The 16,766-nt window shown below is 35.8% G+C and overlaps 1 protein-coding gene across 4 annotated transcripts in view; it reads right to left on the bottom strand.

Moving 5' to 3' along the window:
* The window catches only part of Treh-2 (trehalase-2), an 83,226-nt gene that overhangs the window by 42,637 nt on the left and 23,823 nt on the right, over positions 1-16,766 (bottom strand). The gene's annotated exons all lie outside the window — the stretch shown is intronic.

The following is a 16,766-nucleotide window of genomic DNA, read 5'->3' as shown; positions in this document are numbered from 1 at the left end:
CTCCGGGATCCTCGACGTAACGTAACCGGAGTCCTCCGAGCGCAATGCCCTGATCGGGCTCTGCTCTGGGGGAGCAGTTTGCGCAGGAGCGTTTGGGAGGACCCAAATAAACTATATTATATAAGTATTATGTCATAGAGACAATTCAAACGAACCCTAGGGGTACACTTAACAAAATGTTAGGCACTCTTATAAACTAGTTTTGCTTTGTTCAAACTGCTCTTTTTTATTAGAAAAAAAAAGTTTTTTTAATCTACGTCATGTTTATTTATCAAAAATCAGGTCCAACACTTTTAGAACTTCTTTCGCTATTCTTTAAATTTCGAATTTGGCCATCCACTTATTAAATAAAAGCGTGTTATAAATCCATATCGACTCGAAAATAACTTTTGACATCAATTTGCAATACATTCTTATGCGAATAACTTCGGCACAATTCTAACTTAATCTAAATTCACCACTTACAGCGTCAGGGACTAGCTAGACTTACTATATCTACACCTGCAGTTACACATTTATCCTCTATACTACCTACCTGTGTTTATTTATGGACAGAGCGGATATCCAACAACTAAGCAACAATGTTTAAATAAACTAATCAGCATATAAATGGCAACAATGCAAAACATTACACCGACACGTTCGTTATTATTATTGTAACAAAGCGTTCTATAAATAAAATTGCTGATTTTTGCACCTGAACACATCACTATGGCTTAGTAATCAGACGCACTAGAAAGAACATAGAAATCTGGAAAAGCGTATGTGTGCTTCTATAGTCCGATTCATAATTAGGTGTCCAAAATGTAAACAAAGGTGTTGACCTATCAAGAAAATATGTGTCAAATGGTAGTTTCTTATTTTTGACAATATTAAATTAATACATCGATAATAAAATAATAGTCTAAATAAATTAAAATCAATTCACATTTTCCAATATTTATATTAACTCAATTTCATTTCATACAGTAATAATAATAAAAAACAAGATTTATGAGAGAAAATTAAATTGTGATAATGGTCACACAATCGGCATCCAAAACATTTTTTGTGCCGCCATTTTTAAGTTTCGTAGTTGATATTATTCATTTTCGTGATCGTGATCGAAGTCGAATTTTTTCTAGTTTTCATAGTGCGTTTTTTTTAAATTGTGTGCAGTTATTAAGTTTTTGTTTTATGTTGAAATTTGTAAAAGTTTTCGTTTCTTGTTAATTTGTTAAGGTTTGCAATACCTCGAATCGAATCATCTCATCGAATTTTGACAATGACATTTCTTTGTTTACATTTTGGACACCTAATTATGAATCAGATATATATGCATAATATAAGTTATGCTTTTCTGGTACAATTAATAAAAAAAGTATTTGCGTATCGCATTTAAATAAATTATTAATAAATCCTAAGTAATCTTTAATATGTATATAATTAAATTCTTACGGTAGGTAATGCAATGCTACAATGTCACCATTTAAAAAAATCTAAGGGTTGCACTCGGGGAGAGCTGAGAAGTGAAACCTTTCGAAACACCCATTGACATATTTTTTATGCTGACACCGGACTCACTTTTGCAGTTTGCTTTGCCGTCTTACGAATTTTCGATCAGGCCACGTGTCTTGACGCGAGTTTACTTTTTAATTATCACAAAGAGTGCACAACGCCGCTTATGAAATATTCACTTCATTAAAAAATCTGTTAAATCGAAACGCCCGAATAACTGAATTGGCACTCAGTGTGAATAAGCCCTAACGCTTGTCACAACACGCGTCAGTGCGGATGTCAATTAATGATGTGCCGAGTCGGCCATTTTTGGTATTCGAGACTCGAGTCGACCTGACTCGGCACATCTCTAATGTCAATGCGTGTTTTCCATTAACCAAGCGTTGAAACAGGCGACAATTTTCCAATCAAGCCAATATAGGTGGAAACTGCGACTCTACCTAACTGACTGTGATATGCATGTGACGTATCCCTGTGATACGATCACAGGAGAATTTTAATCAAATTAGATCTTTTTTCGCATACATATACCATGGACGGCAGTAGCTACGTTCCAATAGAATTCAATAGATAGATCTGCTGTCTGCTACTCCTATATTATAAAAAAACACACACATCCATACATACAAACGTTAAAAAAAAAATACGTGTGGCACTCGGAGACTGCCGCGGTAAAGCTATTGCATAGCATTTTTTATGCTATGAAAACGCTCAGAAGGAATTCCAGAAATACAATATATTCTTCCATAATCATCAACATTTATCATATCTCCATTATATAAGACATTGCAAATATCAGCTGACATTTCATAACTCCAAGCAAGACTGAACATTCTAAAATATAAAATAGAAAAGTATTTAATAAGAGACGTAAAGTATTAACAAACAGCAATATAAATGGATCAATGCGATGTGTAACATTTGGCCGAATGTTACAGGCACATCGCATTGATCCATTTATATTGCTGGTTGTTCATATTTAAAACACTTTGTACACAAATTATTTGTACCATAAATCATAATGGCGTTTTGATTTTGTACTGTCAAGTCTGTCAGTTCTAATTGTACGTTTAAAAATTACAAACACTCTTTTACGTTATTTTATTAATCCAGAATTCAACATAGCTTATGGTGATAAAACATATTATTTGGATAATGTGGTAATATAATTTTGAATTTTATAATGGGAATATAAAATATACTTCACGCAATTTTAAGATTTCCGCACGGATTATAAAAAAATGTGTATTACTGCCATCTTTGTTCAAGTTGACGAATTAAGGTTATCAAATAAAATAATAAGGAATGTAAAATAATACTTTATTCAGTTATATCCATATTTTTCTATTGACAGTCAACAACTCGGTTGCCTTGAGACTTGATATCCAACAGTCCTCCACCGCTATTTTCACTTACACCACCAGAGGCGCCGGCAGCATTTGGTCAAGGTGACGGCGCATCAGTACGCCATTTTCAGTTCTGACTTCATAATGGAGTCTACCTAATCTTCGGATGACGACTCCGAACTCCCATTTAACTCTTGGGTTGGTGTAACTGCGGACTTGTACCTTATCACCTTGTCCGAACTCCTTCGTTGGCGGTGCATTGTAATGTAATGTAATCTGGATAGTGGGGCGGATTTCTTAAATAAGGCATGCATATAGGTTCTTACCTCTCTGCCGAACATTAACTGATAAGGTGATAACCCTTTCGTATTAGGTGTACGTCTCAAGCGTGCCTTGACAGTTAACAGTTTATCAAATAAACTTCCGCTCTTGCCGATATAAAAGAACATTCAGGTATAAGCCGATTATTTTCTTTTTGTACATTCAAAAATTTAAATTTTAACTTTGTATACATTTCTTCAAATTCGTACCTGTATTTTATTTCCTCTTCTAAATTTTCTTCTTCTGTAAGCCATTCAATTTTTTCTTGAATCGCGTAGAATTTGTTCAAATTTTCTTGTAAAGAATTCAGTCGTATATTTATTTCTTCATTGTCAATTTTTTCTATTCCCGAAATGTAATTTTCGGTTCGTTTCATTAACCCACGTAATGTGGCTCGTATTTTCTTATTGTTTTTTAGTTCATCTCGTCGCGAATATCAAATAAAATAATAAGGAATGTAAAATAATAATTTATTCAATTATATCCATATTTTTCTATTGACAGTCAACAACTCGGTTGCCTGGAGACTTGATATCCAACAAAGGTGTTATTAATTTTCGTTACGGAATTTCTCGATTCGGTCGCCGCGCTCAAAGCCCGCGATAAAAGCTATGCCATAGCTTAACATTCCCCTCCACAATCGTGTAAAAACTGGGCGCCTCAAACCAGGTTAAAGCCACAAAATTGTCCCAAAGATCACAGAACACTCCGTACCGGTTATATACGGCATGCCAAGTGTTCCATCCGCCGGCACGTCAGCCAATTGACCGTATCAATTGGAAGATTGCGGCTACCTTCGCCAACCTTGGGTTTGGACCTGTTTTGAACATGTTTTGTAAAGTACGGGCGTCTGACGATAAGTGGTCACACTGACCACGGATTGTAATCAATATGGACTCATCAATCATCCTTCTCATTATGAGAGGAGACCCGTGCCCAGCAGTGGGACAGTAATGGTTTGATGATGATGATGGACTCATCGAGTCAATCTCGAACACTAAGTTGGAACACTTTCCATCCATAAACATAAACGATAGTAGATAAAGTTAGTCCTACCTAAGGACGACCACAGATTTATTTATTTATTTATTTATAAAGGTGGTAGAACCCTTTGTGGTAGAACCCTTATAAAGGTGGTAGAACCCTTTGTGGTTCGACTCCGGCGGCACCACCGCCACACCTATTTCTACCTAATAACAGCAGTGTTAAGCGCTGCTGTGTTCCGGTTTGAAGGGTGTGGTAAGGGAGACAGACTTTTCCGAGGCGTTCCAGCTTAGTCCTCAGGGGTAGCGGCGCATCTGTGGCCGACCTCAGGTAGGAATATCTAATCCTATCTGGGGTTGATTACAGATGTCCATGGGCGGCAGTAGCCACTTACCATCAGGTGGACTGCATGCTCGTCTGCTACTCTTATATTATAAAAAAAAAAAAAAAAAAAAAAATTATTTGGTTTACCAAACATTGTTACATTCTTACAATAACTTCTTACAACATAACCTATAATATAGCTAAATGCACAATCACTTATAGGTAAACACTGCATGCAATGAACATAATATCTACAATGTGACTATTTGTACAGGTACTGGACTAATAAATTATATTTATTCGTACATTTATTCAATTTTTTTTCTTTAAATATATTTATTCGTACATTTATTCAATTTTTTTTTTCTTTAAACAATGTGACAAATTCATTTTTTTTTAATATATTTATTCGTATAAATATTCAATTGGTTAGGTTAGGTTAGGTTAGGCTAGGTTAGGTTTTTTTTTTTTTTAAATTGATTTCGAACGGGCTGATGGCGATTGACGTCATTTTTTGATGTTAAGAGCTTAGTTTCTAAAATCGATCGGTAGAGCCGTTTAAAAGTTATTAAAAAAAAAATTTCAAAAAAATTTTTTTTGTAGTTTTTTTGAGATTTCTCAAAATCTACCGGTTTGAATCGGATAATAATAAATTGTTTGTCCAGTACCCGTATTAATAATTATAAATTATTCGTACGGTAACCGTATTAATAGACTCAGCCTAATATCTAAGTAACAGAGGCGCTTGACTTAAAACAATGTTATACTAATTTAATAACTATATTAATGTAGGGTAATTCTGATTTTAATAGTAATGGTGGAATTTAATTTGGGATTTTCCTAAGCAAATGATGTCGACAGATGTGTTGCGAATTAATAAATTACTCGTATTAAGTAAAATTAAGACTAATTTAGATCGCCTCGGCTTACTTCACCGATTAAACAACAATAGCAGCGCTTAACACTGGTATGGGGCAGAAATAGGTGTGACGACGGTGCCTGCGTATTCCAATTGTAAAGGTACCCTTTCTCTGTTTGTCCACCGCCACCGTCATCGAGCCGATACCGATAATTAATGACGGCGCCGAAGTAGCGTACATACATTTAATATAGCCGCTTGTCCGTCACCCGAGCACCGTCATCCGCCGCTGTTGTACTGCTTTAGGCCTGTCGCAAGTGTGGACCTATGCCCACACTTTGCCACGGACCTAGTCCTCTACTTTGTCCAGAAGTGGGATAATAAAAAAGGTTGCACCAATAAAGCTCATCTGCTTCTTGATCTTTGCGTTATGTAAGATTGTCCTGTCCTAGGCCTGCCTCAAATGTGGGCAAAGACTTTGTCTAACAGTGGGGTATAAAAAAGGTTGTAGCACTTGCAGCCAAGTCCGTATGTTTATTTCATATGTATATTTCGAGTAAATCGGCGTGACCGCTAGATCGGCACCGAGATTTTGACAGGCCGATGTACCGGCAATATAAAACACATTGGAACTTGTCCACACAGCCGTCACACGCATGACAGCTGGAACAAAATAAACCGCCGATATCGGTCGCGGTGGACAAACTATCGCCGTCAGGGCATATTAAAATCGGCCCGAAATAATCTCATTCTCGGTATCGGCTCGGTGACAGTGCGGTCGACGAACGACCTTACCCTTATAAACTACCTACGTAGCAACTTGTTACAAATTCATTTTCGATCAGACTAAAAAACCCTTTTTTTTGTTCACGAGGGGGAAAACTTCAAAAGGTACACGATGCCGTGGGAGCGACACAGGGTTATGTGGGATTCTTACCGCACTAAAACCCCCCCCGGTGGCCGTCCTCAGCGCTGCGTAGAGGACTCCCGGGATCTCCAACGGAACGCAACCGGAGTCCTCTTAGCGCATTGCACCGTCGGACTCCGCCCAGGTGAGCTATCGCTCACCGCACCGTCTGGTGCGTACAACGGTATGCGACCACACATACCGCCGTCCTTCCTGGGGCCGTTCGAGCTCCGACTCTTGCCATCCACGACCCCAGAAGCGCCCTTTTAGTCGCCTCTTACGACAGGCAGGGGATACCGTAGCCCTATTCTTGTCCCAGAACTACAGGGATAGACTTAAAAACCCCTACATATTATTTTCCATCACCATGGTTTTACAACAGCGTAGCTCTATATTGTTCTAATCTAACGGGTTCTGTGACACCATAACCACAATTACAGATACAAGTCAATAGCAGTTCAGATCAGTTGTACTGCATATATTTCAAAACATCGTGAACATCAAGAGTAAAAGATCTCTAAGAACATTTAGAAACAAGTACCCTTACCATGAGTTTTCAAAACATGCCACAATTTTACGTTACGTTTACTCAATCCATTATTCTGTTCCGTTTGCTTAGTAGACTGAGTAAACGTAACAGTAAGTAAGTGCTCAAGTCTTTTTGTCTACCTCACATGTTCGCAAAAAAGAAAGACAAAACATAAAGCGCCATTTTGTCAATTTAAGCATTAAATGTACACTACACTTCTGATACAATTCGCTAGGGGCGCCGATTGGGAATTGTATGAGCAAATACATAAACAAATACCAAAACAGTCATATTTGTCAAAACGTAAAAACTCATGGTAAGGGTAAAGGCCATCATGCGCTTAGACCATAATTATTTTCTAACTATTCATCCAAATGGAACTCTACACCTATTTTCCTATGCTGACGACAGTTAATAGACAGACAAGTGTTTATTTCCGTCAAGAATGACACGACGTAAACGAAAAGACGTCGTGAACGTCAGACATAAATTGAAATTCGAATGCAGGTGTCACGTGAACACGTGACCGCCCCACCCCCACGCACGCCACAGAGTACGTGCTGATAGAAATGGCAGAGGGCGTGGCAAGTGACAAATGTAAGAGAACATGCATTTGAGAATTCAAAGTATGAAATTGTCGTGGATTTGTGACTAAGCAGCGCTATTTTTTGGCAGTCTGTCTGTTGAATTTTTCTTTGAAACTGATGAATTATTTAACTGTTTTATTTTGCTTCACTTTGATGTTTCAAATCTAGTTACTGACGGACATAAAGTCTCTCATTATAATAAGAAAATAAAATCCTTAGAAGAGTGACGTTAAATTTTAAATCACACATCATTTTAAGCTAAGTTCGACGAACAATGATTTTGAATTGAAAAAAGAAATGTAAATGTGCAGAATTAAATATATGACTGACGGAATTGAATATGGAACTCACCTTTTTAACGATAGTAACTAATCAGCAAGAAAATATTTGACAAGTTTATTACCGTACTTTAAATTAGGTTCAAGTCCAGCATTTTTAAAAATAAATCTTAATCGTTATAGTTTGCGGTAGTTAAAGAATCTTCAGTCACAAAACAAAACTTATACTTCAAACGCACAAAATATGTGCACTAACCGACATTGGCGTCCAAACTAAGAGTAGTGGGTGTCATTTCTATTTTATATGCGCTCTGTGGCCGGAGTGTGCGCGTGCGCAGCTGCACGTGGTTCGGCCACTTTCCAACTCCACCGATCACACCTTCCAACGTAACCCATGTTTTGAATGACAAATATAGTATGGTGTGATTAAACTAATTTTTGCCATTTCTTGGACATTTGCCAGTCTATGCAAGTAAAATGTATGCCGACTTGGGATTTTCCAATAATTGACATTATGTAAGTTTGTACTGCTCTAGGCCTGTGCAAGTGCTGTCCCTGTAGTACCGGGACCAGATTAGGGCTACGGTATCCCCTACCTGTCGTAAGAGGCGACTAAAAGGGGCTTTCGGGGTTGCGGGCGGCAAGAGTGGGAGCTCAAACCGTCCAGCAAGCGACCCCGGGAAGGACAGCGGTTTTGTGTGGTCGCATATCGCTGTAATCACCAGGGGATGTGAGAGGAGCGTAAATTGCTCCCCCAGGGCAGAGCCCGATAGAAGGGCATCGCGTTAGGAGGACTCCGGTTGTGTTCCGTTGGAGATCCCGGAGTTCTCCACGAAACACTGAGGACAGCCACCGGGGGGGTTTTAGTGCGGTAAAAATCCCACATAACACGGCGTCACTCCCATGGCGTCGGGTACCTTTTGAAGGTTTCCCCCTCGTCAACAAAAAAAAAAAAAAGGCCTGTGCAAGTGTGGGGAGAGATTTTGTTCAGCAGTGGGATATGTAAAAGGTTGCAGCACTTGCAACCGACCCCATACATACATATATGCTCCATATATAATGAAGAACTATTACTATCCCACAGCTGGACAAAGGTAAGGGATCTTTGCCTCAGCGTATGTAAGAATATACCCGATATATTCCCGATTATCATGAATTTATCTTTATAAAATCGAAATAATTATTCTTATCTTTACTTATCGAAACAGCTTAGTCGATTTCGACGACTTTCAGAATCAGTTAAACTTTACATAACAAAAATAGTGATCGTAATCGATTATCAATTTTAATGCTATTTATTTCTGAGATGAAAATAAAAAAGTACATATTTTATTTCTAACTCATCGGCGTACCTTACATAGGAATATCCAAAAAACTTTGCTACGCTGCCAATTTATTCGCAGATTGCGAAAAAATTGCAAATTCCGCTTTGAATTGTGCAATGTGCATGTGTGCATACATTGTATATGTAATGACATTGTCAATTACATGTTTGACGCTTACGAGTGGGTGTGTCCTTAATGGGTGGTGTGAGACGCATATACACATTTTGGCAATATCTCTTGCATGGCCGGAAATATTCCATTAAGAACGTATATACTATAGACACGTCGCCAGCTAGCTTAATAAACTGTAAAATTAACAGCCTTTTTATAATATAGGAGTAGCAGACGAGCGCGCAGTCCACCTGATGGTAAGTGGCTACTGCCGCCAGACGCCACACATCTACACAAGCGATGGGGCCAGTGCGGGATTTAGAAGAGGTATAGCAGGGCTACTGCCTCCCCAAGGAAGGGGCCATTACAAAACAGAAAAAAATATCCAAACATCGATGGGTTAGATTATTAACCTATTTGTTGGCAGTAATATTTTGAGATATTACGAAAAACTTTTTTTATTTAGAATATAATTTAGTATTACAACTCCTTACGTGCACCCATAAATACGGCCATCATTTACTAAGCCCTATAATTACACAACTTCAACACAACACTTCACACCACGGTAGATATTATAAGTTGCTAGTCATTCTTTCTCATTAGCTATAAGTGTTGTCTTGTCGCTGGCTCTAAGACAAGTGCTTTAATATCCCCGGGTCATAGTCGCTTCACCAATGACTTCAACAATTTTAATTGATATTTTCCTCGCTACTCGCATCTCGCTTGCAATACGACGCTGCAAACTGGTGTCATTGCACGTGTTATTCTATTTTACGTGACCAATGTAACGCCATAAAATATTTATGTGTAAGTCTTTTAGCTTCTTATATATATAGGTATACTAAAATGAAGTAAATCTATATATACCTTAAAGGTATATATAGATTTACTAGCTAACCCGGCAAACGTTGTGTTGCCATATAAATAAAAAAATGTTAAGGATGAACCCTTATCACTTAGGGGTATGAAAAATAGATAGTAGCTGATTCTCAGACCTACTGAATATGCATATAAAATTTGGTGAAAATCGGTAAAGTTTCGGAAGAGTACCTACGGTAACTAACATTGTGACACGAGAATTTTATATATTATAAGATAAATAAGAAATTGCATGTAGTTATAAAAGAAATATGCAAACCTAAATTTAATAGCGTTACTAAAATAATATCGAAAGTGAATGAACCTTTTCGTAGGTTCGTTGACACTGTAATGACTATGGTTTTCATAATGTAGAATAATAAAATTGTACCATGCCGTGTAAGCTATAAAATTTAATAAATATATTTAAAAACCAAAAGGTGTGAAAAGTATGTGTGAAGGTGGTAGAACCCTTTGTTGTCTGACTCTGATGGTACCACCTCCACACCTATTTCTACGTAATAACAGCAGTATTAGGAGCTGCTGTTAATTTGCATGGTGAGGTAAAAGACATACTTATCCAAGATGTTCCAACTTAGTCATCAGGACTAGCAACGCATCTGTGGCCGTCCTTAGATAGGACTCTACTACTCTACTCTAAACTTATCTGGGATTCATTATAAATATTCAAGAGCGGCACTGACCATTGGGTGGACTGCATGCTCGTTAACTACTTTCATATAATACAAAATCATACCTGGCTTGTGAGGAGGACTATGGCCTGAAAAAACTCGGTCTGACAGGACACCCATACCCAGGAATGGGGCATCAATGATGGAACAATATAACTCAATTATAAAATCATTTATAACTATAATTAGACCAGGCCTTCACAATAAAGCCTGGACTATATATAGAATGAATCAATTTGTCCGAATGACTTAAGGAGCTCCGTGGGCGACAATAACAGGAAAATTAGATCGAATTAAAGCTACTTGCTTTGCATATATGTAAGTACATTGAACACGCATATGTATATTACGTAGAATGGTATTTTTATGTAGAGATACTTTTATTACTTCGAATCAACAAGCATAGCATAACTAAGCTGGAACGCTTCGGATAAATACTCTTCTTCTCCTTCTTCCTTACTCTCTAAACCGGAACATAGCAGCGCTTAACACTGCTGTTATTAGGCAGAAATAGGAGTCTAACTAACAGACTAACTAACTAGAGTTTTAACACCTTAAAACTCTGAAAATATTATGTTTTCAATAAATAATAACAAATCGTAATAGGTATATTGTTACAATCTTGAGTGATGACGATTAATTATCTAATATTTTTTTGTTTTATATTTGAACCTGATGATAAAGCAGACGTACTACCTGATGGAAAGTAGTTAACGTCGCCTACGGACATTTGCAACACCAGAGGAGTCGCCACTGCATCGCTGGCTTTGAAGAAGAGCTCTTTTTGCACCTTTTTTGAAGAGCCCCATGTCATAGCGCTCCGGGAATACCTCAGAAGGAAGTTCATTCCACATCTTGCACGTCCGCGGCAAGAACGTCCGTGCAAACCGAACCGTGGAGGACCGCCACGAGTCTAGTTGGTGTGGATGGAACTTCATTATTCGGCGAGTGGTGCGATGGAGGAATGGTGACGTAGGCACCAGGTTAAATAGTTCCTGGGAACACTCACCATTGTAAAGCCGGTAGAACACACATAGGGAACCTATGTCCCTCCGTAAACTTATAATATAATATAACGTAACTTACCGTAACGTAACTTTAACTTATAATATAACTAGTTTATGCCCGCGGCTTCGCCCGCGTTTAAAAGAAAATAATATAACATACTGACATAAATGCATAGTTTACGATTCAATCCTTACAAATATCGATTAAATAATCGATGTTTTGGGTCCAAAAGATCGATTCTCCGATTAATCGATCTTAGATCGCCATTCCTAGTTCAAGTAGGATTTCCGGGATAAAAACTATCCTATGTCCTTTCTCGGGTCTCAGACTATCTTTGTACAAAATTTCAATAAAATCGGTTCAGTGGTTTGGGCGTGAAGAAGAGACAACCAGACAGACAGACAGACAGAGTTACTTTCGGATTTATAATATTAGTATAAAAGAATAAATATAAAGTATAAAGTATAATATTAGTAAGGATAAGGATATAACGTAATATCGAAAATTTTCGACAGGTAAAGGCGTAATAAAATTTAATTACATAAATTGAAATGTATTACGTATGCCCGGTTCAAGGTCTATAATGTTGACAGGAAACTAGCAACAGATTTATCTCAACCGCCTTGATCTTCAGTACGATGCCGGATATATCTAGTTATCGGTCCAGTTTGTCCTTTTCATTTATATCTATTAGTTAGTAATTTAGATAAATTATCACATGTATGGAATCATTTATATAATGGAGTATAATCACAGAATGATTGGCAGACTACAAAGGTATAACATTGACCCTTTCATACATTTATTCAAAAGTCATAAATTAAATAACTCCTTTTGAATTGTATGTAGCTACAACCATTTTGAAAGGTGAAGATAGGTGAGATATATTAGCAGCTCCAGCTACGCATTTTTTGACCCTTTCTATTAAAATATTTTTAATGTTAAGGGGGAAGACAAAACATTATTAAACTTATTCCCACTTAACATCTGAGGGACAAGGATGTGGCTGAAAAACAGCGCTGCACGGAACCCTGACTCTGTGTCAGCAAACGCTGAGCCACCTCCTTTTGCCTCTACAATCTTATGTTTGTTTCTTTTTTTGTAAATCTTAATTGTAATTCTTATTGTATTGTATATTGAGGCAATAAAGTATCATATTATTATTATTATCAAATAGCATGCTTATTGTAATAAGATAGGATAAAATTAAAACAAGATAGTTTTTGTTGGTTCGTAATTTTAGCAAATTGTTACGATGTAATTTTTCGAATTGAAACTGCTTGTTCATTCATTAAGCAAACAAAAATAGAAATCACAACAAAATTGTTTTTGGTATGTAGTACATAGTACATATATGTGGTACATAGTAGCGGCTAATTATTATACGAAATATTTTACATAAATATTTCTGACGTACCTACTATTATTCAATTCCGTTTGTTTAAACATAGATAACAAATAAGGTACTAATTAAATTCAAAAATGCCAAATTATTCCACGAAAAGCACGACTTATTTCTATTATTTTTGAAATCTATTTAACATTTAACTTTCTTGAATCTCTTATTTAGATAGAACATGATTGTTCACGATGTATACATCCAGTTTCCGGTGTAAACCATTTAGTTTATTCTTATCATTTGTGTCTATTAGAGATTCACGGTCATGTTCAACAGTATATTGCCATTACATCAATGGTAAGATATAATATGAATAGTATTAAAGTAATAAAGTATTTATATATGTATATTGTAGAATAAATAAAGCATTAACATTTTGACATTATAATCTATAATGCGTTGATCAAACTAATTTTTTTTATGAAAACTAAAAAAACTGAGGTAAAAGTAACCAAATTTTGAACGCTAACTCTACTGAAAAAAATTAACCTAGTTGAACAAACTTACATATAAAACAAAATAAAATACAAACCCATTTTAAGTCCAATACTGCAGAAGATATTACGAATCACAATCACAATTATAGGTAATAGATCGCTATTACTACACGGGTCAAAGTATAGTCGCAAACTGACGATAAATCAGCAAGTCCAAAGTTCTTATGCAGAGAATGTAGTATATCAAATTGCAATGAGCACGTTTTAGTTCGAGATAAGATTTTATGATACTCAATCGATAAGGGATTAATCTCACATACAAATTATTACATGTCACGTGTTTGCACGGAAGATTCTGATGACAGTCACGTTTGAGAGGAAGATTTGACCAGCATCCGAGAGATGGATGATAGGAAAATTTGAGTGAAGGGAGGCATCAGTTAACAGCGAGGTCGCATGCTAAAACGGAGTCAGTTTAGTAGCAAAGAATGAATCTATGTATATAAGTGTGAAGTGGTGGTAGTTGTATTAACAATCAAAAAGTGCTCTGTAAAGGACCTATTTTTAATTAAAAAATTGATTTAATTTGATTTGATAAAGCAAACAGTTGGGCTAGCTTATACACCCTATAATCGTTCATATTACAATCAATATTGATAAGTTCTTTTTTATTTCAGTGTTACCTAAATATGTCTTAATGATATTTTTTCCTTGAATGCCTGGCTAAAGTCGATCGCTATTTGTTTTCTGAGCTAGCTATTTTCTCTGCTTTTCTGAGAACTCTGTTTGCAGATTAAACGTATATTACTTTGTAATAATAATTTGTATGTTTAGACTTTCTGAAGAATAAATAACGTTAATTAAGCTTGCGTACTTGTATATCATAGAAATATAAAAACCTGAAGTTAATTTTTTCAAGAAGTTTAAGCAGTGTATCCATTCCTAGTTAGAACGGACTAAATTTAAATCAAGTTTATTTGCCCTTTATATCAGAACCCAACAGCAACTGTAAATAAATCAATGTTTAAAAAATTAAAACCGCGGTAAAATCGCACAAGGAATATAGTTACCCTGATGAGGAGAATAACACAATATTAAAGTCTCGCATTTTCATTGTGTGAAGAACCACAATTGTTTAAAATCTTGAATTAATCTGACAGTTCGAAGTGGATAAAAATCAACTTTAAAGATTTCTTTACATATCCAGATACAAAAAGTAGACAAGTCTTCTTCAACCATGAACGTATTACTATTAAAATAATTACGTTTCCACAAACATATGCTCATATATCAAATACTAATATAGTGCATTCACGTGAGCAAGAGATGCAAGAAGACTTTACTCAAATATTAATAGGAGTTGATAACTTCATTACTACAGATTCATATCACAAGCAAATAAAATCAGCTGATCTATCTATTGTTTGGTTTGCTGACGATGTATCACTTGTGGATAAGACTTAGACATATTAATGATAAAATTTTAGTTATGTATGAATATTCTTCGTGGTTTCAACTGTTTCGTTTCAACTGTGATAAGATTATTAAATGGATAATTATTTTTTTATGGTTCAAATGCGGTGCCGCTGCCACTGTATTATAGCAGTAACACTTCTATTTGATTGAACCGAATTTAAATGGGAAGGATGGAGGTATAATCTATTAGACAGGGGAGCCCATTCCGGGTATACCGTTGAAATTTACGGAAAAAATATTTAGGGAAATCATTGGGTAAACATTTTTAGGGGGATAAATTCCTTGCCGTCAAATTGCAGAAGTACATAAACCTTTTTTCATCGAAATATTCGGGGGGGTCAAATCGAATTGGGAGAGTTTGGGGTTAAATTTGCGAGGTTTTTATAATAATTTCTGGCGGAAGCTTTTTAATTAGTGCAGTTTTAAGAGGGATATTATCAAAACGTGAATGATACGAGCGTTATGATAAGGGCGCCGATGAATGACCAACCCGGGACACTTGAATGGTTAAGGTCATCACTATTTGGTTGGATAATTCAAGTATCCATAGATTCAATGGATACTTGAATTATGCAACTAATTAAGAAACTACTAAGTCAATTACTATTTAAGAAACTACGTAAGATTTTAGCGATACGTGATGAAAGTCACAAAGTAAAACTAGACAGATGATGAAACAGTTAAGGCGTCAGCTCATTTGACCCCAAATTCCATTAATTTACACAGTACTACGTGATTAAACTCAGAAAGCTTGGGTTCCTGCATCGTCTTGCGGATCCCAATAATATTAATAGCAAAAGATTTGAAATAAAGTGGTTTTATAATAGCGAAAATTAATTATTTATAGAAATCGTGTATTTACGGGATTTAATGAGAACTCTACATAACAAAATATTATTTTTCAATAGCTACTTGATAATAATGTAAAATGTGAGAATTTAAAATAACCATGTTCATTTTGTAATTTTGATTTTTCTGGATTCAGTATTTATTTAAGCCTTTTTTAAATTTAAATTTTATACTTTGACATCATCTAAAACTAAATGTAGCAGATATTTTAATTTTCGCCCAATATAAAATCGGTCCTAGAGACCCTCTCTTATCGTATCCCGGCATATTAAAACATATACAAAATATAATTAGATAAATATAATTAGATAATTAGAAACGTTAAAATTATACGCTTTATATGCAAATATACAGTCACATGCAACATAGAGCTGCGAAATAATATAGAGCACTTATCAACATAAATAGCACTTAGAAACAAGATATCGATGCATGTTAAATTCTCAAGTATTCTTGCCACGAAAGGAATTCTTACGAGTGAATGGATAAATGTATATCTATACTTGATATATTAACATTTATAATAGGAACATCAAGATTTTAATAACTAAAACCAAAAATAGGAGTTACATCATTATATGAATCTATTAAATGAACGATTGTCTATAAATTACGTCGATTTTGCATGTTAATCAGAATCATTTTTTTAATATTAAAACTACATTTCTTGGTTCAATCCAAGGTGGTTGAACCCATTAGTTTTCAAAGGCGAAAATATTCACAACTATTACTAGATTATAACAGCAGTCTTAAGTTCTGTTCTTCTGGTGTGAAGGGTGCGGTATAGCAGAAACACTTACATGATGCTCCAACTTCATGGATAACTCATCTGTGACCAACCTTAACTCTTCACTTATTTCAATTTGAGTTTGATTATAGATGTCTATAGGCAACAGTGATCACTTACTACGAGTATCAGTTTGTCTGCAAGTTTCTTTTCAGCTTTAATTTCACAAGAAACAGTAACAGTAATAAT

The sequence above is a fragment of the Epargyreus clarus genome, unplaced genomic scaffold (genome assembly GCF_041222505.1).
Source record: "Epargyreus clarus isolate Ecla_fem2 unplaced genomic scaffold, WU_Ecla_fem_2.2 ptg000031l, whole genome shotgun sequence".
Taxonomy (NCBI): domain Eukaryota; kingdom Metazoa; phylum Arthropoda; class Insecta; order Lepidoptera; family Hesperiidae; genus Epargyreus; species Epargyreus clarus.
This window is presented reverse-complemented; position numbering and strand designations above follow the sequence as displayed.